Below are 19,584 nucleotides of genomic sequence, written 5' to 3'. Positions count from 1 at the left end.
TGTAAACTCCAGGCTCCTAACAGCTTATTCAAGTTATCCTGTGGTTATCCAATATACATCACAAGGTCAACAAGTCCAAAACAAAAAGTGTGTATACAAAAAACAAAAACTAACAAAAAGTATGTACACAAAGATGGACTTTTTCCCACTCTATGTGGTGAACTCAACAATTAAAAGGATTATTTGCTAAGAGACTGATAATAATAAGCATATATGGGTAGGGCAGGTGTTGTGACAGGTTTGGGCCACCACTTGGGACACCTGCATCCCATATCAGAATGCCTGGGATAAAGCCCCACCTCCACTTCTGATCCAGTCTCCTGCTAACGGACCTTGGATTTAGTAGATGATGGCCCAAGTATGTGAGTTACTACTCTCCATATGGAAGGCCCAGATGGAATTCCTAGATCTTGGATTCAGCCTAGCCCATTCCTATCTGTTACAAACATTTTGGGGGTGAGCCAGTGGGTGAAAGGTCTCTGTCTCCCTCTGTTTCTGTCTTGGCTTTTTCTCCCTCCTTCCCTCTTCCAACCTCTTTGTCTGTCAGTTTGTCTTTCAAATAAATAACTAAATAAGCATATAACTAATCAAGGTCCTTAACTTATGCCAAAAGAATATTATTTGCAGTGAGCATACATTCTGGAAAGAACAGGGCACCCACTTCTAAAACTGGCCAGTTGGCCATATAAACCATTGTATTAGTTTCTTGGGGATAACTAACAAAGAACCATAAACTGGGTGGTTCAAATAATAGCAGTCCAGTGGCTCTCAGTTCCGGAGACCTTAGAAGTGTAAAATGAATGTACAGGCACTGTGGGAGGTGTTCTTTTCCTCTGAGGGAAAAATCTGTCCCCTGTGTCTCCCCTAGCTTCTGGTAGCCTCAAACATCCCTTGTTGTCTCTGTGTCTTCATATTATCTTCCCTCTGTGCTTGTCTTTGTCTGTGTCTAAATTTCCTCTTTTTATATGGGTACCAGGCATAATGGATCAGGGCTGCCCAAATGTCCTCATTTTAACTGATTACCTCTGTATTTCCAAATAAAGTCACCTTCTGAGGTACTAGGAATTACAACCTCACCCTGCTTGGGGGATGAGTTGGGGAGGGGAACAATTCAACCTGTAACAGCTAGCAAGACCTACGTCCACAGATGTCTACATTTAATTATCTGAACAATTTTTTCCTATGTTCAGAAGCATCGCAATTTCTAGGGTAACTAATCTACTTGTATTCACTCTACCTAACTTATACAGTTTCTCATTAAAATGATTTTCACACTGGGCTTCCAGATAAAATTTGCTCTGGAAATAAAGTATCAAACTAAAAAACAAAAACAAAAACAAAACTGTTAGCCTAATAAAACTGACCTTATAATGTTAAAGCAAAGAATACACGCCTAAATATATTAAGCTAGTATGTGGTTTGAGTACGGTTTGTCTCTCAAAGATTTGCATTCAATTTAACAATTAATTTAGAGAGAATTTACATCTTTAGGATTGTTAATTTTCTTTTTTTAAAATATGTACTTTATTTATTTGAAAGGCAGAGTTAATTGATAGAAAGAGGGAGGGACAGAGAGAAGTCTTCCATCCATCCTTAAATGGCTGCAGAGGTCGAAGCCAGGAGTCAGGAGTTCCTTCCAGGCCTCCGACGTGGGTGCAGGGGGCCCAGGTCCTTGAGCCATCCTCTGCTTATTTTCCAGGCACATTAGCAGGGAGCTGAATCTGAAGTGGAGACGGGCATCCATATGGGATGGGAGGTGCAGGAAGTGGCTTAACCCACTAGGACACAGTACTGGAAGCTTGGTCCCCACTGTGGTAGTGTTGAGGTGGTAGGACCTTTCAGAAGTGGCCTACTGGATGGTGATCAGGTCATGGGGGCTAATCATGCATCATGGATTAATGCTGTCTCACAATCTCACGGAGTGGGTCAGGTTCAGTCCCAGTGAATGGGTTGTTATGGGCAAGCCTGGCACCTGCCCTAAATCCCTCTTCTGCAAGCAATCCTGCCATCATCATGCCATCTACCATGAGGTCCTTTCCATCGCCAAGCAGACATCGGTGTCATACTCTTGGACACCCAGAACTATAGGCTAAATAAACCTCTTTTTCTTTATAAAGTACTCAGCTTCAGATATTTTGTTATAGCAACACAACGTAGAGAAAGGCAACTGGCTCTTCTCTTTTCGAACTACTGCTAACACAAAAAGCAGAGTTCCTCTGGTGAAAGGTGAGAAAGATGATTTTGTGTTAATTTATACTTCTATCAACAGTATATGAGAAGAGCTGGCATTGTGGTGCAGCAGGCAGAGCACCAGTTGGAGTCCTGGCTGCTCTGCTTCTGATGCAGCTCCCTGCTAATGTGCCTGGGACAGCAGCAGATGGCCCAAGTTCTTGGGGCCCTGCCACCCATGTGAGAGACCTGGATAGAGTTCCTGCCTCCTGGCTTTGACCTGGCCCAGCCCCTAGGAATATGTTCTGTACGAACCAATTGATATGACACACAGTATGCACTACTGATGGTGTATCATTGGGCCTACTCAAGTAAAATGAACTTTTAGTCAGGCTTTTTAGAGAAAGTAACAAGAAACAAGTTCTGATTTTAAGTGAAAAGGAATTTCTGGAAGAATATTGGGTAACACACAGAGAGGCCAGAAGGCTGCTGATCTACTCTTGGAAAAAAGATAGGAAAAAGGGAGACTAGCCAGCATAGGAGTACAACAACTGACACACCACGAAATCAGCCTGAGACTCAAGATCCAAAATGAGGAAGTAAAATTATCTGCATTTGCAGATATGATTGGTATAAGAGAATTCAGGAAGGGCGAAAGGAAACAAAATTAACAATGAGAAATCAGTAGTCTTCACACTGGCAAATAACCAGTTGAGACAGGACGAGAAAGGAGACCTCATTTAAATAGCAGTCAAAATAGATAAAATCCTTGGAACTGGATTAGAATATTCAAAATCCTATGGGGCTAGAATTGTGTCCTAGTATTAAGCAGCTGCCTGCAGCACCCTAGCATCCCATATGGGAACTCATTCAGGTCCCGGAAGCTCCACTTGTTATCCAGCTCCCTGCTAAAGCACCTAGGAAAGCAGCAGAGGATGGCCCAAGGACTTGGGTACCTGCACCCACATGAAAGACCTGGAAGAAGCACCTCGCTCCTGCTTTTGATCTTTGAAGCCATTTGGGGAGTGAACCAGCAAATGGAAGACTTCTCTCTGTCCCTCAACTCTGCCTTTCAAATAAATAAAATAAATCTTTAAAAAGAAAAAAAGAAAATTCAAAATCCTAAAAATGTAAATACTCTATAAATTTTTTAAATTTTATTTTCACAATGATAAGAAGAGCCTACATTGAAGGATCAAAAAGCAACATTGCTACCAATGCCTGGCCACCACAAGCCAGTTATCCCTGTGGTAACTTTTCCAACATCTCCTACTTAAAACCCAAAAGGATGTACTGCACACAGAAACACAGAAACATGGTCATTAATACAAAAGAAGGTAAAGGAAGAAAATCTCTCAGTAAAAGTACAAAGAAATTCAAAGTAAAAAATAGGAATATTTTTGGAAAAATGGCAGGGCAAACTCCTTAGTTATCAATAGTCACCTTGAATGTAAATGGCCTCAACTCTCCAGTTAAAAGACACAAACTGGCTGAATGGATTAAAAAGCAAAACCCAGAGATTTGCTACCTACACAAAAAAAATCTCACCAACAAAAATAAATGCTGACTGAAAATGAAAGGATGGAAAAAGATAATTCCATGTTAACAGAAAAGTACTGGTGTAGCCATCCTAATATCAGACAAATGGACTTTAACACAAAAAATGTTAAAAGAGACAAAGAAAGGCACTATGTAATGACTAATTACTATGTAATGATCAATTCAACAGGAAGATGCAACTATTATAAATGTATAAGCACTTAATTACAGGGCACCTGGCTATTTAAAAGAAATGTTAATAGATCTAAAGGGAATCCAATACAATAGTAGTGAGGGACTTCAATACCCCACTTTCAGCAATGGACAGATCAACTAGACAGAAAATCAGAAAGGAAACAGCAGAGTTAATTGACACTGATGACCAAATGGACCTAACAGATATCTACAAAACTTTTGATTCTACAATTGCAGAATACACATTCCTCTCCACCAGTTCATGGAACATTCCTTAGCATTGACCACATACTAGGCCATAAAGCAAGTCTCATCAAATTCAAAAAAATTGAAATCATACAATGCATCTTCTCAGACTACAATGGAATAAAGTTGGAAATCAGCAACTTACAGATCTCTGGAACATATACAAACACATAGAGACTAAAAAACATGAACAGTGGGTCACAGAAGAAGTCAAAAGAGAAATCAAAAAAAAAAAAATTCTGGAAACAAATGAAGACAATACAACGTGTCAAAACCTATGGGATACAGTAAAAGCAGTGTTAAGAGGAAAGACTATAGCAATTGGTGCCTACATCAAGAAAACAGAAAGGAACTAAATAAATGAACAATGAATGCATCTCAAGGATCTAGAAAAACAACAGCAAACCAAACTTTAAAATAGTAGAAAAGAAATAATTAAAATTAGAGAAGAAATAAAAAAATTGGAACTGAAAAATACAAAAGATAAGTAAAATGAAGAGCTGATTTTTAAAAAAACAAAAATTGACACACCATTGGCCCAACTAACCAAATAAAAGGAGAAGACAGGCCGGCGCCGTGGCTTAACGGGCTAATCCTCCGCCTTGCGGCACAGGCACTCGGGGTTCTAGTCCCGGTTGGGGCGCCGGATTCTATCCCGGTTGCCCCTCTTCCAGGCCAGCTCTCTGCTATGGCCCAGGAAGGCAGTGGAGGATGGCCCAAGTCCTTGGGCCCTGCACCTGCATGGGAGACCAGGAGAAGCACCTGGCTCCTGGCTTCGCATCAGCGAGATGCGCCAGCCGCAGCAGCCATTGGAGGGTGAACCAACGGCAAAAAGGAAGACCTTTCTCTCTGTCTCTCTCTCTCTCACTATCCACTCTGCCTGTCAAAAAAAAAAAAAACATTTAAAAAAAGGAGAAGACATAAATTAATAAAATTAGAGATGAAAAAGGAAATGTAATAACAGACACCAAAGATAAAAAAGAATCATCAAGAATTACTACCGGGCCTGTGCTATGGCATGGGAGGTAAAAGCAGCCTTCTGCAGTGATGGCATCCCATGTAGGTTCTGGTTCAAGTCTCAGCTGCTTCACTTCCAATCCAGCCCTCTGCTATGGCCTGGGAAGGCAGTGGAAGATGGCCCAAGTCCTGGGACCCCTGCACCCGCATGGGAGACATGGAAGAAGCACCTGGCTCCTGGCTTTACATAGGCATAGCTCTGGCCATTGCAGACCAACTGGGAAGTGAAGCAGTGGATGGAAGATCGATCTCTCTCTCTCTCTCTCTCTCTGCCTCTCCTTCTCTTTCTATGTAACTCTGACTTTCAAGTAAATAAATCTTTTAAAAAAAGAATTACTACAAAGAGCTGTATGCCAACAAACTGTGAAACCTAGAAGAAATGGATAGATTCCTGGGCACATATGACCTATATAAATTGAGCCATGAAGACATAGACAACCTAAACAGACCCATTACCAAGACAGAAATTGAATAAGGGGTCTGGCGCTGTGGTGCAGTGGGTTAACACCTTGGCATGAAATGTCGGCATTCCATATGGGCGCCAGTTCTAGTCCTGGCTGCTCCTCTTCCAATCCAGCTCTCTGCTATGGCCTGGGATAGCAGTAGAAGATGGCCTAAGTCCTTGGGCCCCTGTACCCACATGGGAGACCCAGAAGAAGCTCCTGGCTCTTGGCTTCGGATCAGTGCAGCTCCAGCCATTGTGGCCATCTGGGGAGTGAACCATCAGATGGAAGACCTCTCTCTCTCTCTCTCTGCCTCTCCTCTCTCCATGTAACTCTGACTTTCAAATAAATAAAATAAATAATTAAAAAAAAGAAAAAGGAAATCTTTTTTCCTGCAAAAGAGACAATCAGGAAAGTGAAGAGGCAACCAACAGAATGGGAGAAATTATTCGCAAACTATGCAATTGATAAAGGATTAATAACCAGAATCTACAAAGAGATCAAGAAATGCCACAACATCAAAACAAACAACCCAGTTGAAAGATGGGCATGGAGCGGCAGTGTGGCGCAGCAGGTTAAAGCCCTGGCCTGAAGTGCCAGCATCCCATATAGGCACAGGTTCTATTCCCGGCTGCTCCTCTTCCAATCCAGCTCTGTGCTATGGCCTGGGATAGCAGGAGAAGATGGCGCAAGCCCTGCACCTGCATGGGAGACCTGGAAAAATCTCCTGGCTCCTGGCTTCGGATTGGCACAGCTTCAGCCATTGTGGCCATCTGGGGAGTGAACCAGCAGATGGAAGACCTCTCTCTCTCTCTGTCTCTCCCTCTCTCTGTAACTCTCTTTCATATAAATAAAATAAAATAAATATTTTTAAAAAAAGAGGGAAAAGGACTTAAACAGACATTTTTCAAAAGAGGAAATCCAAATGGCCAACAGGCACATGAAAAAATGTTCAGGATCCCTAGCTGTCAGGGAAATGCATGTCAAAACCACAATGAGGTTCCACCTCACCTCAGTTAGAATAGCTTTCATACAGAAATCAACAAATACAAATGCTAACGAGGATGTGGGGGAAAAGGTACCCTAATCTACTGTTGGTTGGAATGTAAACTGGTAAAGCAGGTATCAAAACAGTATGGAGATACCTAAAATACCTGAATATAGACCTTCCAGATGACCCAGCCATCCCACTACTGGAAATTTGCCCAAAGGAAATTAAATCAGTAAATAAAAGAGTTATCTTCTGCACCCCTATGTTTATTGCAGCCCAATTCACAATAGCTAAGACATGGAATCAACATAAATGTCCATCAACAAAAGACTGGATAAAGAAATTATGTGATATGTACACTATGAAATGCTACCCAGTGGTTAAAAAAAAAAATGAAATCTAGTCATTCACAACAAAATAGATGAATCTGGAAAACATCATACTTAGTGAAATAAGCCAGCCCCAAAGGGACAAATACCAGATGTTCTCCCTAATCTGTGAGAACCAATAGAGCACCTAATAAGAAATCTGTAGAAGTAAAATTGACACTTTGAGAAGGGATGACTTGAACTGCCCTTGTCTTGACTGTCAAGGAACAGTTTTGTTTTTCTGTGTTTTTTTTCTTTTAATACTATAACTTTTTTTTTGACAGGCAGAGTTAGACAGTGAGAGAGAGAGGGAGAGAGAGACAGAGAGAAAAGTCTTCTTTCTGTTGGTTCACACCCCAAATGGCTGCTACTGCCAGCACGCTGTGCTGATCCGAAGCCAGGAGCCAGGTGCTTCCTCCTGGTCTCCCATGTGGGTGCAGGGCCCAAGCACCTGGGCCATCTTCCACTGTCTTCCCGGGACACAGCAGAGAGCTGGACTGGAAGAGGAGCAACCAGGACAGAATCCGGCGCCCCAACCGAGACCAGAACCCAGGGTGCCGGTGCTGCAAGCAGAGGATTGGCCTAGTGAGCTGCAGCGCCAGCCAATACTATAACTCTTTACTTAACATAGAGTTAATCATATGTGTATAATGTTAATTGAGGATGGATCTCAGTAAAAATAAGAGTGGGAATAAGAGAGGGAGGAGGAAGTTTGTAACTGTAAAGCTGTATAGTTCTGCATACATTCCAATGGACTTACTTCTAAGGGTACAGTTTAAAAACTTGTCATGGGACTTCAAGTCCCATTAAGTTGGGTGGTAAAAATATCATCTTAAAGTCATCCTATTAAGTGTTAAAGTAAACATATAGATGGGATTAAGTGTTAAAGTGATCATACAAATTGGGTCAAGTGTCTGGGAATAATAATAGAATTAAAAAGGAGAGAATATTTCAACAAAGGAATCAGACTACACAACAGATTCATAGAATGACGATTGCTTTCAGTAACACTCGGACCTCAGAATCAGCCCTTAAGGCTTCCTGGTTTGGCTTAAAAGCCCATGAGAGCATTTCAGGTATGTGGCCAAAAAAAAAAAAAAAAAAAGTTCTCCATGAAGGATCTCTGTGAGTGAGACCCCAGCAGAAAGAAGTGGCCATCAAAGAAAGATGTACTTTTCTCTAAAAGGAAGAAAGAACTTCCATTTTGCTTATGGCCTTGTCTAAATACTGATGTAGTTTGTGGACTCAAAAGGCTTCCATAGCCTAGACAGCTCATGTCAAGAGCCTTGTGTGGTCACTGACATCATGCATAAGAATGTTAATTGTTGAATTAACAACAGGAGTCACTATGTACTAACTCCCCATGCAAGACTTCTGTTCTCAAATGAGTTGTATTATGAGAGTTAACTGTAAAACTAATTCTCAGTTTTTTTGTGTGTGTGCATGTGTGTGCAAAGTGTTGAAATTTTTACTCAGTATAGAGTTGGTCTTCTGGGTACAAAGTAAATTGAAAATAAAATCTTAATGTAGAATGGGACTGGAAGGGGAGAAGGAGCAGGAAGAGGGGTGGTTGTGTGAGTGGGAGGGCAGGCTTGGTGGGAAGAATAACTATATTCCTAAATTTGTACTTATGAAATTTGTATTCCTTTAAAAATAAATAAATACATAAATAAATATAAGAACTTAGCACACTATAAAGGCAACATCTCATATCAGTGGTATGAGGATAAATAGTTTGCCATTTGAAAAAAGACAAAGTAGGATACATACTTCTCATATTACATTTAAAGACCTAAAATTTAACAACAATCCACAAAAGTCCCAGAAAATAAAATGGGCTACTTACTGTGACTTTGGACTTCTAGTAGAACATAAACGTAAATGCCAGCGAGAAAATACTTTTAAAAAGCATGATTATGGGCCAAAAGACAAATGACAAAGATAGAAAAAAATATTTGCCCCTCATATCACAGATAAAGGGTTAATTTTCCTAATATAGTAGGAACTCCTAGAAACAAAGAAAAATTATCAAGAAACATTTAAGTTTGCAGAAAAAGGAATATATATATGTATATGTGTATATATATACATATATATATAAAACCCATACACATACTAGAAGATATTCAATTTGACCCATAATAAAATAATACAAATTAAAAGTAAGATTTTTCCATAAATCACTCTTAAGATGATCAAAATAGAAGGTTCAATAAGGCTGGTTCCGCAGAGTTGGAAAAAAATAAAACAAACTAGTCAACTGCTGCTCTGGAACCAAGTCGTCACTGAAGACCCACAGCTTTAGCCATGTTGACAGGAACAAGCAATAAAGAGTAAAGAGCAAGTCCTTTATCCTCCCAATCTTCCCCTCCAGCCCCTCCAGTAGCAGAGCCCAGCAGGTGGCCACTGGCAAGGCAGAAATCTGGTTGGCTAGAGAAGGAATAAGAGGCATCCTTGAACTCACAACAAAAGTCAGACTCTGCCAGGTTAATATTCAAATCCCCAGGAAGATACGCAAGAGGTTTCACAGCTGATACAGCCCAGAAAGCATAGCACCAAGACTAACTTTAAGCTAATGAAGTAGAGCTGGCCTTGTTCCTCACAGTTGATTATTAGCCCTGAGGAAACTAACACACAAGGATGTCCACATCCGGTAAACTCTAAAGTTAGATTGCAAATCCAGATCACAAAACCTCTATGGTTACAGAGAAAGAAGTAAGACAACCTTCCTTATTATAGTCAACTAAAGAAAACTTGAAAATTACAAAAAAGTGGCATATGCGGAGCCAGGAGCACTATTTCTAATATACTATCCCTTTGAGTAGTATTTTACAATTAGCATATTAAATTTATAGTCAGAAATTTATTTTTGCAATATTACTTGCAAATTTTTAGAACAATAAATTATACAACATACACACAGATACTCTATAATTACCATTAGTTGCTGAAAACAATGCATGAATAAACATGAGGTCCACCAAGCAGTTCCATAGTTTTCCATGGTTTTGAAAATCTACACATTAATTTCAAATTTTCTCATCTGTGAGCAATTGCGTTTTTTCTCTTTTATGCATTCTATAAAATAAAATAACAAGCCATGAATCTAGTAAATGTTTTTCTAATTCACTTACTATCATTTAATATAAAGCCTGAGAAGATTGGACATTTGGCCTGATTGAGACCCGGGTTGGGACTCCCAAATCCCATCTGAGAGTGCCTGTGTTTGATTCCTGATTCCAGCTCTGGTTCTTGCTTCAGCTTCTGACTGATGCAGATCCTGGGAGACAGTAGTGATGGCTCAAGTGATTGGGTTCCCATCCCAAAGAAGAAGATCCAAATTGAGTTCCTGGCTCCTGGCTGAGCTGGCCCAGTCCTGGGCACTGCAGGTTTTTGTGGTGTGAATAAGACAATGAAAACACACACTCTCTCTGCTTCTCAAATAAATAAGCAAATAAAAACTGGGGGTGAAATAAAGCATGAAATACAAACATTAAATATGTGAGGATGGAAAGCATTTAGGGAAACAGGTGTATTCATGGGTGGAGGAGGACATCGGAGCATTTCCTGAAGAGAGTCTTCATTATCTGGTGGAAAGTTTTATCCATATGTATCCCTTGGAATTCCACTGCCAGGAATCCATTGTAAAGGAACAACCAATATGTAAATAAATATGTATAAGAATGTGTAATAATTTTGATCCCATCAATGTTTACAGAGTGAAAAATCAGTATAAATTTCCAGCAGTTAGAGAATGGGTATGTAAAGTGTGATAAGAAAATACTATGATTTTGTTTTGTTTTAGAAAAAATTATTTATCTGAAAGGCAGAGTACAGAGAGATAGGGAGAGAGAGACAGAGAAAGAGTCAGAGAGAGAGAGAGAGAGATCTTCCATTTGGTGCTTCACTTCCCAAATGGCCTCAATGATCAGGGTTGACCACGCCAAAGTCAGGAGACTGGAGTTTCTTCTGGGTCTCCCATGTGAGTGCAGAGGATCAAGCACTTGGGCCATCTTCCACTGCTTTCCCAGGTGCATTAGCAGGGAGCTGGATCAGAAGTGGAGCAGTCAGGTCTTGAACTGGTGCCCATATGGCATGCTGGCACTGTAGACGGCAGCATTACCCACTATACCACAGTGCCAGTTCCCAAAATACTATAATTTTGAAGGCCAGTGTTGTGGCACAGGGGGTTAAACCAATGCCTGCAAAGTCAGTATCCTATATCAGAACACCAGTTTAAGTCACAGTTGCTCCACTTTTGATCCAGCTCTCTGCTAATGCGCCAGGAAAGGCAACAGAAGATGACCCAAGTTCTTGGACCCTGACATCCATGTGGGAGACTCAGATAGGAATTCCAGGCTCCTGGCTTTGGTCTGGCATTTGCAGTCATTTCAGGCATGAACCAAGCAGTGGAAGAGCTCTTGCTCTCTCTGCCTTTCCCTCTCTATGTGTGTCACTCTCTTTTCAAATAAGTAAAACAAATCTCAGAAAATTTTAATTTTAATATTAGTGCTTTTAGTTCAGGCATTTGGTGTGTTAAGACATGCATTGGGGGCCCCGGCCCTGTGGCAGAGCAGGTAAAGCCCCCACCTGCAGTGTGGCATCCCATAAGGACACCAGTTCGAGTCCTGGCTATTCCACTTCTGATCCAGCTCCCTAATAATGAGCCTGGGAAAGCAGCAGAGGATGGCCCAAATACCTGGGCCCCTGCACTCACATGGGAGACCCAGAGGAGGCTCCTAGCTCCCAGTTCCTGGCTTCTGATCAGCCCAGTGGCCTTTTGGGGAGTGAACCAGCTGATGGAAGATCTCTCTCTCTCTCTCTCTCTCTCTCTCTCTCTGTAACTCTGCTCTTTAAATGAATAAATCTTTAAATAAATCATACATATATAGATGAAAGGTTGGGGCACTTGCATCCCACATCATTGTGCCTGAGTTCAAGTCCTGGCACTACTCCCAATTCCAGCTCTCTGCTAATGCATACCCTGAGAGGCAGCAGGTGATTGCTCAAGGGTGGCATTTTGTGGGCACTGTGGGCATTTGGAAAGTGAACCAGCAAACAGGAGTGCTCTCCCTGCCTCTGAAATAAATAAAAGAAAACAGTAAAAAAATTAAAAATAGTACTTTGAAAGAATACTTAAAGAAATGGGGAAATCTTCAGTGGAAAAATTGGACCAAAAGCTGATGAAAGGGATTTTCTTTTTGTAGAAGTCTAGACAATAAATGAATGAATGACAGAATGAAAACATCACTCATTTGGCCAAGGGATTTCTTTTGGCTACTAAGTTATTTAGAAGATGGATCTGTCATGATGTTGTTCCTGTCCAATCCCTGGGAACTTCACTAATATCTGCTGCACATGTGAATGTCTGTATGAGATTTTCAAGGGAGAAAGGTGCTTTTTCAGTGAATGTCTGTGAAGCCCTAGAGTACTTCAGAGTCACAAGATAGATCAACAGAAAGAATTTAGCAAGAGCTACAGCCAAAAGGAAGAGGAAATATATTCCCATCTACTCAAAAATCCTTAGAGAAATTTCTAGCCACAGGTGCTGGACATTCTTGGATGAGAGTTCAGGATTGAAGATGATCTTTTGGTATTGTTGAGACAGAGTATCTCAGTCTACCTCTTGGCTCCAGGTTTATGAGATGGTTTGGCTTCCTTGGGTGGTAAAGGCTGAGAACGTGCTAGTCATGGGAGGAAGATGTAGAGAAGGGAAAGCAGATGATACCAAACATAAACTTTTTTTTCCGTTTGCTTAGCCATTTTCAAAACCACTAATCTTTTGATGCGGGCTAGAAGCTCTAAGTTGAATGAGCAGGAGGAATTAAAAGGTTACCTGTGAATATAGTATAGCAGAATAAGAAAATATTAAATATAAAAAAAATGGGATTAAAAATCACGCACATGAGGCCAGCGCTGTGGCGTAGTACGTAAGGCCGCCACTGCAGTACCAGCAACCCATATGGTGCTGGCTCGAGTCCCGGCTCCTCCACTTCCCATCCAGCTCTCTGCTGTGGCCTGGGAAGGCAGTGGAAGATGGCCTAAGTCCTTGGGCCCCTGCACTTGTGTGGGAGACCCAGAAGAAGCTCCTGGCTCCTGGCTTCGGATAGGCACAGCTCCAGCCGTTGTGGTCAACTGGGGAGTGAACCACTGGATAGAAGACCTCTCTCTCTCTCTCTCTCTGACTCTCCTTCTCTCTCTGTGTAATTCTGACTTTCAAATAAATCTTTAAAAAAAAAAATCACACACATTATAATAGTCTCAAGAGAAGTAAACAAGAGTTACAATTATTATTGCTGCTTTCCTAGTATGTGGTATATTATTTCACCAGTACTTCAGTATTATATTTCCAAATATTGGCATGTTTAAAAAATAGACCAAAGCTTGTCAATATAAAAATATGACTCATTTGGGGCTGGCGTTGTGGCGCAGCAGGTTAAAGCCCTGGCCTGAAGTGCCAGCATCCCATATGGGCGGCAGTTCTAGTTCCAGTTGCTCCTCTTTTGATCCAGCTCTCTGCTATGGCCTTGGAAAGCAGACAGTGGCCCAAGTCCTTGGGCCCCTGCACCCATGTGGAAGACCCGGAAGAAGCTCCTGGCTCCTGGCTTCGGATCGACACAGTGAACTAGGGAATGGAAGACCTCTCTCTCTGTCTCTACCTCTCTCTGTAACTCTGTCATTCAAATAAATAAAAATAAATATTTTTTTAAAAAAATGACTCATTTGATATTCACTGTCTTACACTGTAAGGCACTTTTTTTAAAAAAAAAATACTTACTTTATTTGAAAGGCAGAGTTACAAAGAAAGGAAGAAGGAGGGAAGGATGGACAGAGAGAGAGAGAGAGAATGAGAATCTTCCATCCACTGGTTCACAAAGGCTAAGACTAGGCCAGGCCAAAGCCAGGAGCCAGGAGCTTCATCCAGGTCTCCCACATGAGTTCAGGGGCCCAAGCACTTGGGCCATCTTCTGCTGCTTTCCCTGATGCATTAGCAGGGGGCTGGATCAGAAGTGGAACAGCTGAGACTCAAACTGGCACCCATATGTGATGCGGACATCACAGTCAGCGGCTTAATCCATGATGCCACAAAGCTGGCCCCAGGCACTAAGTTGTGAGGTTTTATTTACAAAAAAGTTATTATCCCTGTGGAAGAATCTTTTTAAAATGCAGATATCATATAACCAAATTACTTATATTTATTAGTATGTAAATAGGTATTCATTGGTACATTCTTCTCTATTATCTATGTGAAATACAGAAGTTTGCCTGGGGGAAAACAAATCACCATTTGCAGTCCTCAGTAAAGAAATGGGTCTGGACAGAGTTCATTAACAGCTACTTCAGTCACAGAAAGTCAAGCAGATACCATGTACCTTAGTAAAGTATATAACATACCATTTTAAAAGTCTTACCCAAAAACTCAAAACTGCATTTGATCAAGCCTAGATCTAACTACTAATGGCTGGAAACTAAGGGTAGAGGAACATATTAAATTATACTATAGCAATGCAATCAGCAGTATCTGGGATGTACGGAGCTCTGCAAGAAAACCTGGATTCTTTTAGAAAAACTATTTTTTTTAATTAATTAACTTATTTAAAAGAGTGACAGAAAGAGATCTTTCCTCTGCTGGTTCACTCCCTAAATGGCCCCAGCAGCTGTGGCTCTGTCAGGCTGAAGCCAGGAGCCAGGAACTCCACTCGGTCTCCCAAGTGGGTGGCAGGGACTCAAGTACTTGCTGCTGCTTTCTAGGTGTATTACTAGAAGGCTGGATCTGAAGTGGAGTAGTTGAGACCTGAGCCAGCACTCTGACATGGAATGTGGCTGTCCCAAGCAGTGATCTGATGAGCCACAATGCCCACCCCTAAAAAAATTTATTTTGAATAAAAAATATTGAGTAGGAAGCCATAGATGAAAACAATCTTAATTAAAACAGCAACCAATTGTAATGTACAAACTATTCAAGGACACTGAAACAAACAAAGCAACTATATGAAGAAAAAGTTACCCACTACGTGGCCAGCGCTGTGGCTTAACAGGCTAATCCTCTGCCTTGCGGCGCCGGCACACCGGGTTCTAGTCCCGGTTTGGACGCTGGATTCCATCCCGGTTGCCCCTCTTCCAGGCCAGCTCTCTGCTGTGGCCTGGGAAGGCAGTGGAGGATGGCCCAAGTGCTTGGGCCCTGCACCCGCATGGGAGACCAGGAGAAGCACCTGGCTCCTGGCTTTGGATCAGCGAGATGCGCCGGCCGCAGCGGCCATTGGAGGGTGAACCAACGGCAAAAAGGAAGACCTTTCTCTCTGTCTCTCTCTCTCACTATCCACTCTGCCTGTCAAAAAAAAAAAAGTTACCCACTACGCTTGTGAAAGAAAGAGAAGGCTTTATTCAAGGGGTCATGGGATAGGAACAGGGATCAGTGCAACAGGGTCTTGCTCTTGGGAAAGAGAGATTGCTTTGAACTCTAGTGACAGACAGAGATTTATAATGAAGTAGCAGGGTGGGAGTCAGTGGGTGAGAAAGCACTAAGAGAAAACATTGAGGATAAGGGTTTGTGACCAAACAGACTTGACAGGATTATTGCTAAAGGCAGGTCAGGGTGATAAGATACCAAGAGTGGTCACATGCCAAGGAAGGGAGATTTTCACTAAACCAACTCAGTCGGATTCTTATTCAAACTAGATTCTGCAAAGACAGAGAAGGAAACACAAGACTGGACATGGTCAGAAAGGACTCAGGAATCTGACCAAAGTTTAGATAAAAGAAGGAGATACTTCAAAAAGTCTCTGGGAAAAGAAAAAAGATTAAAAGATAGGTTGATTTTGGTGCAAAAATTTTGAAAATCATGAAGTTTTTCATGCAGTATTTGAATACCCTTCATGTGTGTGTATGTGTGTTTGTATGTTTGTGTGTGTGTATGGCATTCTGGGATAGATGAACACCGGATATTTGACAATGCCAAGGAATCATGTATAATCATAAAGGTATTATAATTATTTCTAAAAGGAATTCTTGTATTTTAGAGATAGATATTGAAATATTTATGACTGAAACAATATAAAGTGATACTTTGATATTTGCTTCAAATGTCCCTGAGGAAAATATAAAGTTCTTATGAAGGCAGAGAAATTCATAATTAAAGTACTGGCAGATTTGGTGTCTAGTGAAAGTCCTCTTCCAATTTACAGACAACAGCCTTCTTGCTGTGTACTTATGAAAGGGAGACAGAGAGACAGAGAGACATCAAGTCTCTCACTCTTCTTATAAGGACAATGATCACATGATGAGGTGCCCATCATTGGGATATCATCCACATATAATCACCTCTCATGGATCCCCCTTTCTGATGTCCTCATACATTGGGAGTTAGGACTCCAACGTATCTTGTTCAAATCATAGCAGGAGAAAAATTTCTATTCAGGTTTTAAGCCCTATATTTGGATTTGGAAAAAATAACAATTCTGCTCATGGCCAACTGAAAATACCCATCTGTGCATCTGGATCTTCACTGCCAAGGCCTGGGAGACTTTGTCCTTCTCAGGATATAGGGCAAATATCTAATTCACTGGCAATGATCCGGAGTCCTGGCTTCGGGAGCCTTATAAGAGGTCTTCCCTCTGAAGCTTGATATCATTCTTATTTAGCTCAGACCTCTGGAATCTTTCTTCTAAGAAAGTCAAGTCCAAAAGGAGAAATATAGATATTTTCTGGATTAGAATCACGTGGATTATTCTTTCCATTAAGGTACACTTAGGCTCTTAATACATAATAATTTAATAATGGGTTTCTGTGTTAGGTTTTGGTGACAGTGCCCCTGCCTACTAAGAAGAAGAAAAGAGACAAGTAATGAATAACTTTTATCTCAATAAAGTAAATTTAACTGGAAAGAGGAAACTGATTTAGAATAATCTCCTTTTAGGCATTCTAGATTACCTAATTGCTTTAAAAGACAACTAGCTCCTTACATTCAAGTGTTTAAAACTAAAACTGAAAGATTTGTGGGGGAAAAATACATATATAGTCAGTTAGGAAAGTGTTTATAAATTCCTGCTTTAGGGGTAACCAGATTTTTTTCCAGTAGAAAAATTCCGAGACTAAGTAGAATGGGAGCAGACAACTAGGTTTAGAAGGTAGATTTGGGCCGGCGCCGTGGTTCACTTGGCTAACCCTCGCCTGCAGCGGCGGTACCCCGGGTTCTAGTCCCAGTTGGGGTGCAAGGTACTAGTACTGGTTGCTCCTCTTCCAGTCCAGCTCTCTGCTGTGGCCTGGGAGGGCAGTGGAGGAGGGCCCAAATGCTTGGGTCCCTGCACCCGCATGGGAGACCAGGAGGAAGTACCCGGCTCCTGGCTTCGGATGGGTGCAGCGCCTGCCGTAGTGGCCATTAGGGGAGTGAACCAACAGAAGAAAGACCTTTCTCTCTGTCTCTCTCTCACTGTCTATAACTCTCTGTCTCTTTCTCTCACTGTCTAACTCTGCCTGGCAAAAAAAAAAAGTAGACATCAAAGTAGCTCAAACAATTGAAATTAGATTTTCTTATTATTGGTATGGGTAGTGTTTAGAAAACATCTTGCTCTAGTCTGAATGTATGCATTGCCCTCAAATTCATAGATTGAAATCTAACTCCCAGTGGAACAGCATTAAAGATGTTGCCTTTGGGAGGTGATTTATCAGGATTCTGCTACCTTTACATATACATTTGAAAGACAGAGTCACAAAGGCAGATAACTCTATTAACGTGCCTGCAGGATCTTTCTCTCATCCGTGAAGACTTGAAAGTTGGTATACATAGGCATAGTGTAAACTCCTATTAACCAAAGTTAATACAAGCTGGGGCATAAATTCTGTCAACATTTATTGGATTTATAGTAAGAATATACCTGCTACACACCAGAACACTAGAGTAATATGCCTACTACAGTCTCCCTATGAGGAGCCCTCCATGGGAAGAAAACAATTACAACCACAGGGTGGAATAGTGGGCATGGAAATGGGGTAAAGAAAAATGAGTTAAATAAAGTGAATTATTACTAGTAGGACACCTGATGCACCCACTTTCAAAACGGGGTTAAATTTGCCACTGGGAAAGTGATTTCTGAAGTTTTCCAAGGAAGTTTCTTCCTCTGGGCAGCGCTGAATGAGTACAGCCAAAATTTCTCCAGGGATATTCCTTTTTCTTTGTTTAAAAGGCCTATCAATCATTGTCTGGTTGACATACTGTTTTTTTAAACTATAAAAATAAATTCATTGTAGCTTTTCAGTCATAACAACCCTGAAGTTTTACAATCCTGTCTTCGATCATATGTACAAATATGTTGTTTTGTTACTTTAGAAACAGGAAATGTATTTCCTTATTTATAATTTCTAATTGATCTTTCCCATCATCACTATCTTTCACACACATATAAATCCACCCCACAATATGATCATCACCATTAGTTATGCAATTGTACAAAACCAGAATTGGGAATACAAACATTTCCTTTTGAATACTGAGACAAAACAAATTGATTTTATTATGTGCTATAAGATTTTCTCAGAACTGCTGAGGCTTTGTAAAAGCAGTAACTTAAAGCCGGCACCGCGGCTCACTAGGCTAATCCTCCGCCTTGCGGTGCCGGCACACCGGGTTCTAGTCCCGGTCAGGGCACCAATCCTGTCCCGGTTGCCCCTCTTCCAGGCCAGCTCTCTGCTGTGGCCCGGGAGTGCAGTGGAGGATGGCCCAAGTGCTTGGGCCCTGCACCCTATGGGAGACCAGGAGAAGTACCTGGCTCCTGCCATCTGAACAGCGCGGCGCGCCGGCCGCAGCCATTGGAGGGTGAACCAACGGCAAAAGGAAGACCTTTCTCTCTGTCTCTCTCTCACTGTCCACTCTGCCTGTCAAAAAAAAAAAAAAAGAAGAAGGTCGTTTTAGTGAAATAATAACAGAAAACTTCCTTAATTTGGAGAAAGAAAGCAACATCCAAGTATAGGAAGCACATAAGAACTCCTAATAGACATAATCAGAAAAGATCTTCACCAGGACACATTGTAATAAAACTCATCACAGTAAAACATAAAAAAAAGATTCAAAACTATGCATGAGAGAAATGCCAGATTACTTTCAGAGGATCTCCAATTAACAATGCCTAAGACATGGGATCGACCTAAATGTCAATCAACCAAAGACTGGATAAAGAAATTACGGGAAATGTGCACTATGGAATACTACACAGTGGTAAAAAAAAAAAATGAAATCTGGTCATTTGCAACAAAATGCATGAATCTGGAAAACATCATACTTAGTAAAATAAGCCAGCCCCAAAAGGAAAAATACTATATGTTCTCCCTGATCTGTGAGAATCAATAGAGCACCTAAAATGAAATCTATAGAAGTGAAATCGACACTTCGAGAAGGGATGACTTGAACTGCCCTTCTCTTGACTGTCGAGAAACAGTTTCTTTCTTTTTGTTTTGTTTCTTTTAAATACTATTTGTTGAACTCTTTACTTAACATAGAGTTAATCATATGTGTATAATGTCATTTGAGGATGAATCTCGATAAGAGTGAATAAGAGAGGGATGGGGAAATTCAAAACTGTAAAACTGTATAGTCCTGCATACATTCCTATGGACTTACTTC

This window comes from Lepus europaeus, chromosome 12 (assembly GCF_033115175.1).
Source record: "Lepus europaeus isolate LE1 chromosome 12, mLepTim1.pri, whole genome shotgun sequence".
NCBI lineage: Eukaryota > Metazoa > Chordata > Mammalia > Lagomorpha > Leporidae > Lepus > Lepus europaeus.
The sequence above is the reverse complement of the archived record's forward strand: the minus strand, read 5'-3'. Positions refer to the sequence as shown.